Raw genomic sequence first — 16,695 nt, forward strand, 5'->3', positions numbered from 1 at the left:
TCCTGGCCAACGCAGACATGGAGGGTTTATTTCCAAGATTGGGAAGGTGCTGGAGACCTATAAGGTTGGGACCCCGGAAGGTGCCATAGTGTTAGCTTGGGATTGGTATTGCTTCGCTTTGGAAGTTTGGCAGGGGTCAGCTTTAAATCAGGAATCTGTACATACGATGAACCAACAGGAATATGGGAAAATGTGGAAATATCTATCTGATGGCTGGAATTTGTTTATTTTGAATGGACAGGCAGGCACAGACATCCCAAGTATGCCCACATGGCATCGGGATGACTCGGCTTCCTGGATTGACTATTTGGCTTTATCTGAAGGATTGTTTCAAACATGTACACATGTTTTGATCGTAAACAATTAAGCAAGTAACGATTCTATATAAGCATCAGTTTTGACAAAATACAAACTTAGGCCAAAGATGCATGTCTTTATCTGCAAATGTGTTTTCCACGGTATTGCTTCAAAATACATCTGATGTGGTTGATAAATTAACCCTGTATTTACCATTGAGCCGCACCCATATTTTTGATGAGTGTGTCCAACTTTGGAAAAAGCAGATGAGGCAAGCCATCAGGAAACCACGAAAGTACGGAAATATGGAGCACAAAGTTATAAATCAATGAAACAGTAAAAATGTCAGTACAAATGTCTTGTCTCTGGTAAATACAACACAACTTGCAGACACTGAAGCTCTTGCAAATCCCATATGTGAACAGCAACGTAGAGCACACTTTACTGATTTGTATAGAGATGTCTCCCAGGAAACTTTCACCTCTGAGTATATTGGTCAATAGGAGCTCGAAGTGACTTTGGTGCAGGTCCTTTGCTCAAACGTGTTCTCTTCTAATTCCCATGCTTGTGGGTCAAATAAGTAATAAAGTTCTGAAACTGCCCCTTGGGTGTGGACACTGATGCTGTATGTGCTCTTTAAGAATATTCTGTTAGTAAAAGGTTTTCCGGTCTCCTGGAATACATCTTTAATTGTCCCGATTTATAAAAAAAAGGCAATCGTTTGGAGCATGTTAGTTATCGCAGGATTGCCCTCCTAGATGTTCAGAGCAAAATCTTCTCAGTATGCATTCTCAAAGAAATAGAGGCCTGGATTTCTAAAACTAACATAATACCAACATTTCAGGCGGGCTCTAGGAGAGGGATGAGGATGGATGCTAATGAATTGGTCATTAACTAATTGGTGGCGCATGCATGCAACAAGGGGGCCAACCCACTGTATGTGGCTTGTGTAGACTTGAGTCTTGTATTTGTTATGGTGGACAGGGCAAGGCTTTGAAAGAAATGACAGAAATTGAATCTTCCACGCATTTCCTTGACATCTTGGTTCAAGTTTACAGTGGCACGCAGATCAAAGTAAGATTAAATTCTGGTGGCAAAGTAATGGAACCAATTTGTACTGGAAGGGGATAAATGCAGTGGTGCATGTTAGCCTACAGCAGTTTTAACCTACATATGTCAGACATGGGTGACTTTTTGGAACCAGCAGCATTTATATCTCCAAAGTTGACCCAAGAATGATGTTTCTGGTTGGGATATGTGGACAATGGGCCTCATTACGACCCTGGCGGTAATCGCCCGTCATTACCGCCATGGCGTAATGAGCGTTTACGCCGTGGGACGATGGCGTAAAGAGCGCCACATCACGACCCATCGCGCACGAGCATTACGCCATGGCGGTAATGCAATTAACGCCATGGCGGAAAAGGCCCCTACCGGCATCGCTAAGCGAGCAAGGTGCCCTTCCGCCAGCGTAAGTAGCGGCCACTGTAATTTACGGCCACCGTAATTAGCGGCGGCCGTAAAAGGCCAAACCGGAAATAGCGTCATCGCGCCGGAACGGGAAGCAGCCCGTCGGCCATCTTTAAAAACACAATCCATCGCCATCCTACCAAACAACACCAGACCCAACCCTGACACCTGTCCCAACCAAACACCCACCCATCCAAGTTCCCGAAAATGCCAAAATCCGTGAAAAAGGCATGTGACCGCCAGCGCCAGGAGCGATTCAGCCGGGAGGAACTCTGCATGCTAGCGGAGACCCTGCAGGACAACGCAGGTGTTGTTTTCTCCCCTGAAATGACCAGGACAGCAATCGGGAAGAAGAAGGCCATCTGGGCCCTGGTGGCTGAGCGCGTCAGCGCGGTGGGGACCGTACCCCGCACCCCACAGCAGTGCCGGAAGCGCTGGGATGACCTGCGCATACGGGTCAGAGCCGTCATCTCGGCAAACCGCAACCTTGCCCAGGGAACCGGTGGAGGGTCGGAATCCCCCCTGAAACTCCAACCGTGGGAGGAGATCTGTGCTACCACCATCGGCATGGAATCCATCGAAGGCGTTGGAGGGATGGAAAGGGGAGCCCCGACATCAGGCGATGAAGGTAGGTGCCTCATACAAGACATGCCATAGTCACAGCAGTCCAATCATGTGTAGCACAAGGTTGCCCTAGAGTGTAAATGCAACACAAATCAATACTGCCCATAGCCACATGCGAGCACCACCCTGCATACACTGCTGGCACCCGCATACCTGCATCCACATACCACACCAAAAGGAGACAACCTGCATGGCACTGCCTGAAATCTGCCTCATCCACTGGCCAAAATAATGTCAACCATTGTCATTCAAAAGTCCGTAGACCCATCAATAACGCCCTCCCACCTTTGCTCCACCACAGGCACAGAATCACACCCAGAGGACCAGGACACCCCTGCGCCGAAGAGAGCGAAGTCCAACAACAACCTCCCTGCACCCTCAACCTCAGCTGCAGTGAGGCAGACCCCACGACAAGCAGGTCCCACTGCAGGCATACCGGAGGTCCCACCGGCAAGCACCCCTGTTGGCAGCAGGCCAGCAGCAGCTGCTCCACCTCCACCGACATTGCCTGCCACAGAAGGCAGGGGGTCAGCGGCCAGCAGCAACATCGGGGAGACAGCTGCAACAGCTGCATGTTCTGACTCGGACATGGAGCAGGAGGTCAGAAGCCCCACTGACCAACTACATTCCCCCTGTTTCTCAGACGCCAGCCCCCATGAGCGCGACACACAGGGGCACACTGAGGCAGAGGAGTGGCCTTCCACCCCATGGCCTGTCCACACTCCACAGGAGGCGACCAGCCCCTCCATCACTCCACCTGCACTGGCCATGGGCCAGCACGGCCAGCCGTCCCTCGAGGACATCACTCAACGGCAGCATCAACTGTCCGCAATGCTGGATGAGCATGCCGCGGAATGTGTGGGGGCTAGGTTTAGCATTGAACAGGCCACGGAGACACTAAGGGCGGAAGTGGCGCAGAGCACTGCCACCCTGAGGGATGCCATGCAGGCCATGTCCAGGGACATCTGTGCCGAACTTGCGGGCTTGCGTCGTGCGGTCACTGACCTCACCCACACAGTACAGGAGCTGCATGCACAGGGGCAGCCAGGGACATCCTCCACTGCCAGTTCTGCGCAGAGCAGCCCCGTGCGCCGTTCCGGACGCAACCTGCGCTCCACAGCCAGGGGTGCCCCGGGGGCCGGGAGAGGGGGCTTGTGACGGCCTGTGGACACTGTCACAGGCATCTGTTGACAGCTACATGGGGTGTGTTGGGGTGTGCAGGGGGGAGGTGGGAGGTGGGAGGGGGTGTGTTGGGGTGTGCAGGGGGGAGGTGGGAGGTGGGAGGGGGTGTGTTGGGGTGTGCAGGGGGGAGGTGGGAGGTGGGAGGGGGTGTGTTGGGGTGTGCAGGGGGGAGGTGGGAGGTGGGAGGGGCTGTGTTGGGGTGTGCAGGGGGGAGGTGGGAGGTGGGAGGGGGTGTGTTGGGGTGTGCAGGGGGGAGGTGGGAGGTGGGAGGGGGTGTGTTGGGGTGTGCAGGGGGGAGGTGGGAGGTGGGAGGGGGTGTGTTGGGGTGTGCAGGGGGGAGGTGGGAGGTGGGAGGGGGTGTGTTGGGGTGTGCAGGGGGGAGGTGGGAGGGGGTGTGACACGACAGTTCATAGTTCCAATACACTTTTTTCTTTCAAAAAAAGAAATGTGTGGACATTTTCATTGCGTATGTGTGCTTTATTGGTGTACAGTCCACAGTGTGCATGTCCCAGAGACACACAGTGCCCCAAGTGCAGTCTCCATGCGATAAACACCAGCCGTGTGTGCTAGAAGCAGTGGTCGATGATACTTTGGCGCATGGCACGCCCCTCCTGTGCATCGCCTCCTCCATGTGGTGGCGCCCCATCTGCACCCTCCTCATCCTCATCGTCAGGTGGTTGCAGTTCTGCGTCAGGGGGCAGGGGCACATTCCGTCTGACGCACATATTGTGCAGCATGACACATGCCATGACGATCTTTGCCACCTTCTCATGGCCATACAGGAGTGCCCCACCAGACCTGCTGAGGCTTCGGAACCGTGCCTTCAGGAGGCCGAATGTCTGCTCTATGACCACACGAGTACGTGTATGTGCACGGTTGTAGTCCTCCTCGTGCTGGTTCTGCGGGTTCCGGACTGGCGTGAGGAGCCACCTCTTCAGGGGATAGGCTGCATCACCTGTATGTAGGCAAGAATGTATGTGTCAGTCATGTTGTCTGATCAGGAACATGATGTTCCACCATGGCTGGCATGGAACTGTTACCTTGGCTCACTTCTACATGCACTAATTGATTCACACTATGCAACCAGTATATGCTCATTGCTGCCATGGCCTGTTTTGCATGCCATCACCCTATGTATGCAGAGGGGTTTTGTGCATTGTGAGTGCCCTTCCTCTGTATCCGTTCTCTGTGTTACTCACAGCCAGGTGGAGTATGCATCATCCCCCCCCCTTTCTGCCAGGTGGAGTATGCATCTCCCCCCCCCCTTTCTGCCAGGTGGAGTATGCATCTTCCCCCCCCCTTTCTGCCAGGTGGAGTATGCATCTTCCCCCCCCCCTTTCTGCCAGGTGGAGTATGCATCTTCCCCCCCCCTTTCTGCCAGGTGGAGTATGCATCTTCCCCCCCCCTTTCTGCCAGGTGGAGTATGCATCTTCCCCCCCCCCTTTCTGCCAGGTGGAGTATGCATCTTCCCCCCCCCCCTTTCTGCCAGGTGGAGTATGCATCTTCCCCCCCCCTTTCTGCCAGGTGGAGTATGCATCTTCCCCCCCCCTTTCTGCCAGGTGGAGTATGCACTGGTACGTCATTCCCATGCCCACTTCCATGACATTGCACTCACCGAGTAGCCAGGATCTTGGGCCTGCATGTCGCTCCATGTAGCGTGATATTGTGGAGTTCCTCAGGACCATTGAATCATGGGTTGATCCGGGGAATCGGGCACAACAATGTGTGATGATCTTGTTGGAGTCACAGACCATTTGCACGTTGATAGAGTGGAACTGTTTCCGGTTGCGGTACGGTACCTCCATGGCACGTGGAACCACCAATTCCACATGGGGGCAGTCGATGGCACCAATGCAACCGGGTATGCTGGCTAGTGCATGGAAACCCACTTTGGTGTTTGCAATCTCCTGGGCAGTCCGTGGTAATGAGATGTGGTCGTCTGTGTGCTTGAGGAGGGCATCGAGCACTTGGATGAGTGTTCGTGAGAATAATGGTTGTGAAATGCCATGCAGGTGCCCCACTGTGTGCTGGTAGGTGCCTGTGGCCAGGAAGTGGAGTACAGCCACTACCTTCAGTAGGGGGGGGGTGGCGGTTGGACTTTCTATCATGCTGACGATGTCGTCGTGTGTCATGTCTACGATGGCGGTGATGGTGTCCCGGTCCAAACGGTACAGGGTGTGGATCTGCTCAGCAGTGAGGTTGTTTGGATTGGCTCTGATGCGTGGGATTGGGGGCTGCCTGCGTGGTGGCACTGGCTGTGCTGGTGGGGCTTGCTGGGCCTGCCTTGCCCTCCTTCTCCTCCTGCGTCTCCTCTGTGCTGCCTGTTGTTGTTGTTGTTGCTGTTGTAGTAGCACATGCATTGCTATCAGGTCCTCCAGCCCCAACATTGCTAGTCGTATTGGCATCATTGTGGAGTGTGACTGGGTGTGGGTAGGGGTGGGGTGTGCTCTTTTTGTACTCCCCTGAGTCTGTATTGCCTTCACCTGTGCTGTTTCTGTGCACCTGTGGCAGCTGCATTCACTTGAATTGGCCCTTTACGGTTGGTTCGCGATGGCGTTATTTGCACCATGGCGGTAAGGTACTTAGCGGCCTCGGTGATGGCGTTAGGTGCATGTCCGCTTGGGTCGGCATTTGCGTACCTTTCCGCCATGGCGCTAAGTACGGTGTGGGCGGTCGCGTGCGCGCACCCTTAGCGCAGTTAGCGGCAGCGTTAACTACGATGCCGCTATTGGCATTGTAGTTTACGGTCAGGAGTCATGATCGGACCTGGCGGAAAACGATGGCGGTAACCATTTACCGCCATCGTTTTTCACTTACCGCCAGGGTCGTAATGAGGCCCAATGTGTTTCTGATGGATAGAACCACATTAGGGCTTCAGCGACTCTTATAGAGGTTTGACTATATTGTGGAGAATAGGTTAAACGCAAATACAGAAAAAACTAAGATCTTATGTTTTAATGGTAAAGGATCAAAGGCAGTACGTCTCAAACTGTTCTTGTTGACAAAAAGACAATTAAGTATCTGGGCCACATTTTAATGAAACCCTCGCAGAGAGAGGTTTTAAAGAGAAGTCTCAAGGATAAAAGTATATAGTTGGGTGCTCAAATGTATTATATTTGCAGACAGTACTGCCGGGTCTGCTTGTGTCCACAATTAGAATATTATAACTTGAAGGTAGTCCCTTCTATATTAAATGGCTTAGAAACAAACTCTCGTTTGATTGTCTAGAAGGCATGATAGGGCTCAAGGCGATTTCTCTACCAAACTGTGTACCATTTGTGATTATGTGGTACAAACTGTGGTACTGTAGTAATATATATAGCGCTTTATAATATTTATAGTGCTTTAGAATATATAGCGCTTCACTAAATGTGATGGACAAATTTTTGTTTCTAGCAATAATGTGGCACACACATATAGTCATTTTATGTTGCCAGTATAACATGTGAATATGTGGCTGGTGGCATGCAAGGTACAGGATTCATAATGCAGCAAAAGCTCAATGTGAAACTGCAGAGAGTAAAGTGCATCATTTTTTTTCTTCTCTTGAATACCTCATACATAGAAGACTACATTATTTATCTATAACTGACTAACTTTAATTAACATTTACTAAAGCACTAACTCTAATTTCCTTAACACTATAATGTAGTTCTATGTACAAAATGAGGTGAAAAGATCATTTGTTTTTAAAAGTGCAATGGCATTTTTTTTCTCTCTTCTGTGTTCAGTTTGCAGAAAGCACAAAGTATGCATAGCAGGAAATAAGAATGGATACAGTTCGATGAGCAAGAATTCCTTTGTTAGAAAAGTAAAGAGTGCTGTTGAAAAAATCCTTTTTAATATGATTGGAGGAAAGTGTTGGCAGATGAAACTACATAAAAAGGGGCTGGGAGAAAAGTCTCTTGGTGACAAGGGAGGAAAAAGAAAGTTAGTTCGGGATGACTGGGCTCTGAGGACAGAAGTGTATGGTCACTGAGCGCTGGCTGGAGAACCTCTCGTTCTCGCCGCGCATTCCAAGCACCCAAGATTACAGGAGCAGTTTGTTAGCTGGGCCTGTTTTTCTGAGGCGAGCAAGACAAGGTCGTGTGGGAGAGCTTCAGACAAATACCTGTGGTAAGCAGACAAAGTTTAAATGAGGTCAACTGTGTGCCATCGGATGGATGACGAACTAAAAATGTCATGTAGGCAGAGTAGCAAAGGAAATCCCCTGCATTTTACTTTGTCATGTTTAGAATGTTAAAAAGTAATTCATAGTTTTAAAAAGGCTTGTTTGCTCTGTTACTGTTTTTTATTTTTCTCTTTTGTTACAGATCTGGTGGATCATCGCCTTCTTATCAAGGCGCTTAGAGAGAATGTGGGTTGCTCGGAAGGAGCCATTGATTGGCTCTTGTCTTTCCTCTCGGATCGCCAAGCAAGAGTACATTGGGGCAGTAGTTTTTCCGATCCGTATGACATCTTATTCGGAGTCCCACAAGGGGCCAGTCTGTCCCCCATGTTGTTTAACATATACATGCGCACATTGTGCAGTCTACTGGTGAATGCGGGGGTGTCGTTTACTAATTACGCAGACGACACCCAACTCATTCTGGAACTGGGTGGCAGCCACTATGATTCAGACAGTGAAATAATAGCCAGGGTTTATAAGATAATCGACGATTGGATGCAGACAAACTGGATGTGTCTGAACGACTCTAAAACCGAGCTGATGCTGTTTGGAACAAGTCATCAGCTAGGGAACTTGGGGGCTGAGTATAAATCGTTTAAAATCAAGAATGCCACTATCCAGGTGGTCCAGAAAGTGAAGACCCTGGGAATAATGGTCAACTCACAGGTGGATTCTCATGCCCAGACTAGCTACCTACAGAAAAATACGGCATATTACTTAAGGCTCATGAAAGCCATTAGGCCGTTTCTTAATGAGGGTAATATGGCCACCGTAGCCATGGCCATTATACTATCAAGGCTTGACTATGGCAATGCCCTGTTATTAGGGGCCTCCTCTAAGGATGTTTCTAGTTGTCAGGTGCTTCAGAACAACGCGGTTAGGCTGGTAAAAAATCTGAAGAAAAGAGATCATGTTACTGCAGAGAGAATAGCCTTGCATTGGCTCAGAGTGGAGGAGCGTATTAAATTCAAAGCTCTCTGCCTGGTGCATAAATGCCTGTACGGCTCTGCTCCTGAGTATCTGAAAAAGGACTTAGTGCTTCATACCCCCAGTAGGAGTCTTCGTTCAAAGGGTAAATGCCTGTTGATCGTCCCCAAGTTTAAATTGAAATCTGGGCTGGGCAGTTCCTTTTTGGTGCAGGCCCCCAGCTTGTGGAACAGTGTTCCAGAAACACTCAGAACCGTTACCAACCTTACTGTTTTTAGGAAAGGGTTGAAGACTCATCTTTTCAGATGATGAACTGGGATACGGGGGATTATGACCACCTCATGGCTTAGCGCAGACGTTCCTATTGTATTGTTTTGTTTTTCGTTGTTTGCCGAAGCGCCCTGATGCCCACGGGCTATCAGCGCTATACAAAAAATAAATACATACATACATACATACATACATACAAATGTACATGGTAAGCATTGAAATATGTATTGTACTTGTCTGCAATATAATCAGTATATAAAAATGAATTGTTTAGAGTCTTTATTGCATTTGGGATTTTATATGTGGACACAGGAGAGATTCATTCTCTTTGGTAATACATTTGTCAATTTTCCCATGCAGATAGAATAACAATCAGAATAAGCAGTGCTAAAATAGGTGTGTGTGTGTCCTCCTTGCATGTTGTTTGGAGGGAATCTAATATAACATATTGATTACTGCAGGTCTACGAGTCAGTAATGCCTACGGGCACATAGATCACTGGTGTAGATAAGCCAGTGATACCGGCCACAGACTGTAGGTGGCACTCTATATAAAAGTGTTGTTTTTTTTGCGTGTATAGGTCCAAGGCCCTTTATAGATCACTAGGAGGTATTCTATTAGAAAGGAAGGTTTTGTTTATGATGGGGTTATGATGTAGGGAAGGAAACTATGCTCACCACTAAATACCGCAAAAAATATACTACCACAAAATACAGCAAGTAATACATATTACTAGGTTCTCCAATATAATATAACAAAGTATGGTCACTAGAAGTATATGACGCCAAACCCAATCTACCATTAGACCATATTAGACAAGATAAAGATGAAGTTGTTTTGGAAATGCAGGTTTTGTAAAAATAACATTTTGAGAAAGAAAGTGATCTACAAAATGCTGAACAGGAAATGGTTAAAATGTTTCAAGAAAGAGACAAGAGAAATAAAGAATTCAATGAATGCCAAAAGCAAATGGGCGATATGCAAGAGGTAATTAATAAAATGGGTAATGAGAACAATTATTTGCGTAAGGTGGCAGATAGTCTCCTTAAAAAGTGCAAGGATGTTCAATGGAGTTGAGGTGAATCCTATTTCTACACAGAGAACTAGTGCCCCAGTGACTAGGCCGGTGGCTGAATTTGGTTGCAGCGCTCTTGGGGATTTGATACACCCATTGGGGGCCGCCACCAATCCCATATGCCTGAAACCAGGGTTGAATCACAAAGTAGTGCAATTCCATGCATAGCAACGAGTAGCCCCATAAAAATAATGAAATCAATCAAAGCTCTGATCAAACAAGGAGGGGAGTGCCGTATAGAGGACTACTTAGAAGCGGTGCATGATATAGTCAAAGCCCTCCAGATACATAAGGAACAATACAGGCAATACTTTCACTTAACTCTAGATGTTCCCACAGCCAGTATCATTTGAGGGTTAAATGAACAGCAGAACATGACATGGGCAGAGTTTGAAAAAGAGATTAGATGTCATTTTTCTCCTTTCCAATCATTGCAAGAGGCAAAAAACGTTGCATACACGATTACAGCTAGGCCAAACACGTAACCTCGCCAGTTTTTGCAAGACTTAAAAAGAGCTTTTTCTCGCTTTGATGTATCTTTTGAACCCAATTCCAATGAGTTTAAAACTGCATAATTCTATGGGCTACAGAAAGACATCATATCACAGTTAGTCTGTAAATTGGACCGTGACAAGTCCCTTGAATGGATTGTACACCAAAGTACAAAACTATATGAAGTACTCTATTGTCCGGGTAGAGAAAATCATAAAATGAAAGACACTAGACCAAAATCTAAAGAACCCTCAGCAACAGTGATGGAGATCAGGTCAGCCAAAATGTCCCTTGAGTAAATAATTTGACACCTGAACAAAGGGGTAATCAACAGAGATTGTCGCTCCCTGCACCTATGTTTCAATCACATGATCCCAGTAATAGGGAGAACTACATCAGCCCTAGGTACTTAGGAGACAGACCCCATGCAGGATATCGGCCTGATATGTCAGGTATGAACAATAATCAGAGACAAAGTCAGGATCAAAGAAATAATGGTCCCTACCAGACATTGGGGACACAGAGCAGATTTGACCCTAACACCATGATATATGGTAATCAGGATAGACCCCGATATGTGGATCGATTTACTGAAAATGGCAATCAGCATAGGGGACAGTACTCGCAAAATGAGAGACGGGACATGAGGCAGAATATGAATTATGCCCCACGTCAATACAATGAATCGCCCCCATCGAGGGACTACAACCAAAGGATGGGTGCACCTCGCTCACCTCCACATATGAATCAAGAGTTCAGAAACAACCCCAATAGAAATAATTCTCCCGAGAGATATCAGAATAGATTCAATCAGGGGGAAAACAACCAATATCGACCTAGGCCACAGAGAGAAGATTCTAGGGAGATGGAAAGATTCCAGTGTCTCGAGGCCCAAGTGAAAATGTTGGCTGAGCAAATAGGAAGGCTCTACATAGCACAAAAACAGTAATCAAAGGAGTGGGCAGAAGGCCATAGCAATGACCGGGTGGTTTCCGACAATAAGTGACTAAATGTTAATGGTACCTGCAATGCTAAGAAAACAGATTGTCCTGATTTGGTTTTGCATAATGATTCTGAGATGCTTAATGATTTAAAAAGGAAAATACAGACAAATGAACATGTGACAGAAATTGCAAATACATCTAAAAAATAAGTTAGATTTAACGTAGAGTTAAATCAAACATTGGAGATTTGCACAAATGAAAAAGAAACACATGAGATTCCAAAAGAACAAAGGGACATATTTAAGAAAGACAACTCATGCATGGGGAATACAAGTGAACACGGAGTAAGTGGGGATGCTAGAACCCCTTTCCTGGGCAATCAAAACACTAACCGAACACAGGCAGAAAGAATAAATACTCCAAAGGAGGGCACAGGTCAATCACCTGAAGAGTTCTTTGAGCCACACATTTTTGAAGAAGTTAAAAAGACTAGTACCATACCAAATAACCACAAATGCACAGAATTAGAAAATGGCAAATTACCAAGTGATGTTTTTACACATGTTCAGTTGGAGGATTGTAGTGTGACCTCTGATGATCCCCGGATGGATAGGCGAACAGTGGCCACATCCCACAAGACCTCTGAATATGGGGAAATAAAGTCTCTCACACAGAAATGGACAGACTGAGGGAAAAATGTCTTTCCATTCACCAATGTGCTTAGCCAAAAGTGAAAAAGGCCTGAGGAAGGTAAATCCTGAAATCAGTAAGAATTCACACTTTTTATGTGTATTAGAGGAAGTTGAAGACAGCTATTATGCTCCCATCACTGTGGAAGAGAAATGCAATACATGTGCGATGATTGACACCGGCGCACAGGCCACAATTATGTCCAAAGAATTGGTAAAATGTATCAATGAAGGGTGATCCCCACAGAATCAGATCACAGTGAGGCAAAGTGAAGGTCCAGTGCATAATTTTAACGGTGAGGAGGTGCCTATTATAGGTGTTACCGAAGTTGACATAAAGATAGGAAAACACAGAATGAAACAGGAAGTATTGATCACATCTATTTGTGAAATTCCATTTTTGATGGGGACAGATTGCTTGAAAAGATTGTCTCCTCTCATATATGGGGTGAATGGATTATTGTGGTCCTGAACAAAAAAAAAAACATTGAGACCTAAAAAAATAAAATCACAAAACAGCAGTATAAATGAATGTCACACCGTTGCCAAAATTAATGATGCAGTGGACGTATACCTCCAGAATAGCCATGTACCTAGCGTTACTGTCATTTTGATGTGTCAAGATAAAATGCAAAGTGAAAAAGAAAAACAATCTGTGCAGATTTATTTAGATCCTAGGAAAAAATGGCAAACTGAAATAGATGAGCACACATTGCGCTTCTGTTTAAAAGAGAAGAAATGCAAACAGAATACTACTCCTGAAACAGACACAGAAAAACACATTACCACTCTTGCTGAAATGCACATGGAAGATGAGCAACCATGGGTTCACATTGATATAAATGACCATTCTGAAGTGATAAAAGCTACCTAGCGCTGGAACAGAAAAGGAGCTTTATTAATGATAAATTACTACAGAAAATAATGGAGAGGGAGGAGATCCCAAAGTTTAGAATTAAAAACCAATATGTCTCTGGTTTGGACAATCCAGACTTTGAAAACTGAATTGCAGGGAGATGCATACTGAAGATTAATATTGGGCAGAAAACAATTTATCATAATGTGTGGATAGTGAGTGGAACACAAAATGATTTTTACATGGGCAATGATATCATGCACAGAATGTCTATGGTGTTAGATTTCCTTAATCAAAAAATATGGTCCCGGCTAGGTGGGCCTGCACCTAAATTTGAAGACAAAAGAAAGGCTTATCATTGCACACAACTGGTCCCATATGCAATTGTATTACAGATGACGAAGGATACTACTGTTCCTGCATTCACCAACAGGTTGCAATAACGCTAAAGTGCAAGAATGGACAGCAAATGAAAGATTCTGATGCATGTGTGTGCTTAAATGAGTCCATGAAGCAACAATGCCTGGAATATGAATACACTCCATTGATAGATATTGGAGAAAGATCTGTCAAAATTATGGTGAATAATAAAGGACATTAGGATATTCACTTAGAGGAAAATTCATCATTAGGAATGGCCATACAAAAATCCCATTATACTGCACATTTCAATAACATGGTAATTGGAAACATTCCTGAGAGATATGTAGATGCACAGGGTGTCTTGCCAGAATATCTGGATTCTCAGCCCAAAGGGATATTTAAAATTCAATCTGTGTACCCTTATAATTCAAATGAGACAGTATGCTGTCACCAAGATAATTATATAGTATTTGACTTAACTTAAAATGAAATAGAAAATCAGCACATTCAAATGGGGGCTGATATGCCAACATATTTAACAGTGGCAGCTTTACAGAGCGACACAGCCACACAGTTGGAAGAAAACACAGAGACTCCTCCACTGGAGGATTTCCCAGAATTCTCAAAAATGGTAGAGGAGTAGATTTTATTGGCAGATGCATGTGATAGCGATGAAGATAACAATGAATTGAGGAAAATATTTATGGAATTTTAAGAGGTTTTTGCTAAAGATGCATATGAATGCGGTCTAACTAATTTACATGTTGCCACATGACCAGAAGGATGTAGTAGAAATCCAGTATTTGTGCGCCAATATAGATTACCGCTGGCATGTTTAGAGTCACTGGCAGAAATCATTCAAAACTTGGAGTCTCTGGGAATTATCTGTCCCATTCATAGCACATCCAACACTCCTATTTTGTGTTAAAGCCAAATGGTCAATGGCGTCTGTGTGCAGATTTGAGAGAATTAAATAAAAGAGTGGCAGTGTCCAGATGGCCACTGCCATTCATTGATGAAGGCCTTGCTCAGGTGCATGGGTCAAAGGTAGTTACTACATTAGATTTCAGATCTGGATATTGGTGTGTGCCATTGGCAGAGGATATTCAGAATTTGTTTTCATTTTCATTTGATAAGACGCAATACGCATGGGTTAGAACACCATTCGGGTACGTCAATAGTGGGAGTGAATTTGGCATATTTTTGAGAAAGGCTATGCCTGACGCAGCGGAAAGAGGAACTATAGTTTATGTGGATGATGTCCTGATAAAAAATGAAAGCTTAAAAAGCCATTTTGATGAAATTAGACATGTTCTTGGCCAATTGCAAATTGCAAAAGGCGGGTGCCAAAGTATCTTTACAGAACGCACAATGGTGCTAGAAAAAGGTGAATTTTCTAGGCCATGAAGTGACTGTACATGGACTAAACCCACAAAAGAAAAAGGTAGCGGCCATACAGAAATTAAAAGACCCTAGAAATGTGAAAGGTTTAAAAAGTTTTTAGGAATGACAGGATGTAACAGGAAAGAAATTGATGCTGAAATTACTCAACCATTGACTAAACTACTGAAGCTGAATACACCCTGGAAATGGGAAAAAGAGCAATCTGAGGCAGTGGCTAAATTAAAGGAATGTCTTATAAAGGCACCATGTTTAACATACCCCATAAAGAACAGGGATTTCTTTATGGAAATAGGTTTCTCTGAACATTGTGTGTCAGCAGTGTTATCTCAAAAACATGATTTGAATCACAAAGCCATTGCTTATGCAAATAAGGCATTTTCGCAAGTTGAAATTAAATTCAGTGAATGTGAAAAGGCCCTTTTGACCACTGTGTGGTCGTTACAGCATTTCTGCCCCTTTGTTCAGGGAGAAAAGGTAATTATTGAAACAAATCATCAACCATTGCAGTTTTTAGAGAGTACAATGATTAGGTCAGGCAACCTAGCACAGTCCAGAATTACTTCATGGACATTGGCATTGCAAGGCTTTCCTGTAGAAGTGAGGTATGGCCAAAATAAAAAGAGCCCAGTTGCTCAAGGATTGGCAGATTTAAATGACTCTGCAGCTGAACATGTATCAAACGAAGTAGAGGTGGAATCTAGTTTACAGGAGTTTGAACAATCACCACACAAAGCTTTTGATGAAAAGACATGCAAGGATTTGCCAACTGTATATGTTGACGGTTGTGCTTTTCACATTGAAAATGACAGTAATAAACAATTGGTATCAGGAATAGGAAATATCTGGTTGAAATGTGAGGACATTCCCAGTATAGGGATGAGAATTGGGGCTAGGAGCAGTCAGGTAGCGGGATTGGCAGCCATTTATAAAGCAATTACTACTGCAGCTGATAATAAATTTAGTGACATTGTTCTGGTGACAGATTCTGATTATGCACGAAATAGCTTTGTGGAATATTTGCCTTGCTGTAAAGCAAGAGGCATAATTACACACAATAAAAAGCCCCTCAAACATGGAAAAATGATACAGGCCATAGAAAAATTAGTGTCAGAGAATGATTTAACAATATACTGGAGGAAACTTCGTGGACATTTAAAAACTCCAGGAGAAGATAAGGAGGGAAATGATAAAGCAGATTAGCAAAAATTGTGATGGGAGAGTTGCTACCTATTGAACACTTACTTGGTGAAATACAGATTGATGTAGTTACACGCTCTAAGGCTCCAAAAGAGGTAGAACAACCAGTAGTGCAATGGAGTTATGATACACCAGATCAAGACCTGATAAAGGCACAAAAAGATGATCCAATTTTGGGAATCTATTATAATCATTTGATAGACCCTGAACAAAATCCTTTAACTGAAAATGATTGTGTGGGAAAAGAAGAGTTGAGGTGCTATTAAAGAATAAAAAACAAATCAGACTACAGGATGGGCTCATGATTAGGGAATCCATAACAGAACAAATACAGTGGGTGGTACCCCTTTCATTCAGAGGGCTAATGCTACACCATGCACATGATGCAAAAAACTGCAGGACACAGAGTTTCACCAAAAACATTAGAGATACTGAAAGATTATGCTTACTGGCCACATCTGTCCCAAGATGTAGAATTATATACTAGGGGGTGTCTGGTATGTGCCCAATTTAAACCCACTTCACCAATGCATAGAGCTCCACTGATGAAAAGAGGGTTAACCCTTCCATGGTCCGATTTGCAAATAGACTATGTAGGGCCTGTAAAAAGGTCGAGCAAGGGGAACCGTTATATTTTGAGCGTGGTTTGTTTGATGTCAAAATGGATAGAGTGTATTCCTGCACCATATTGTAGTGCCCAAACAGCAGCCACATTACTGGTAAATCATATATTTTCA

The sequence above is a fragment of the Ambystoma mexicanum genome, chromosome 5q (genome assembly GCF_040938575.1).
Source record: "Ambystoma mexicanum isolate Mex_15411 chromosome 5q, UKY_AmexF1_1, whole genome shotgun sequence".
NCBI classification, from domain to species: Eukaryota; Metazoa; Chordata; class Amphibia; order Caudata; family Ambystomatidae; genus Ambystoma; species Ambystoma mexicanum.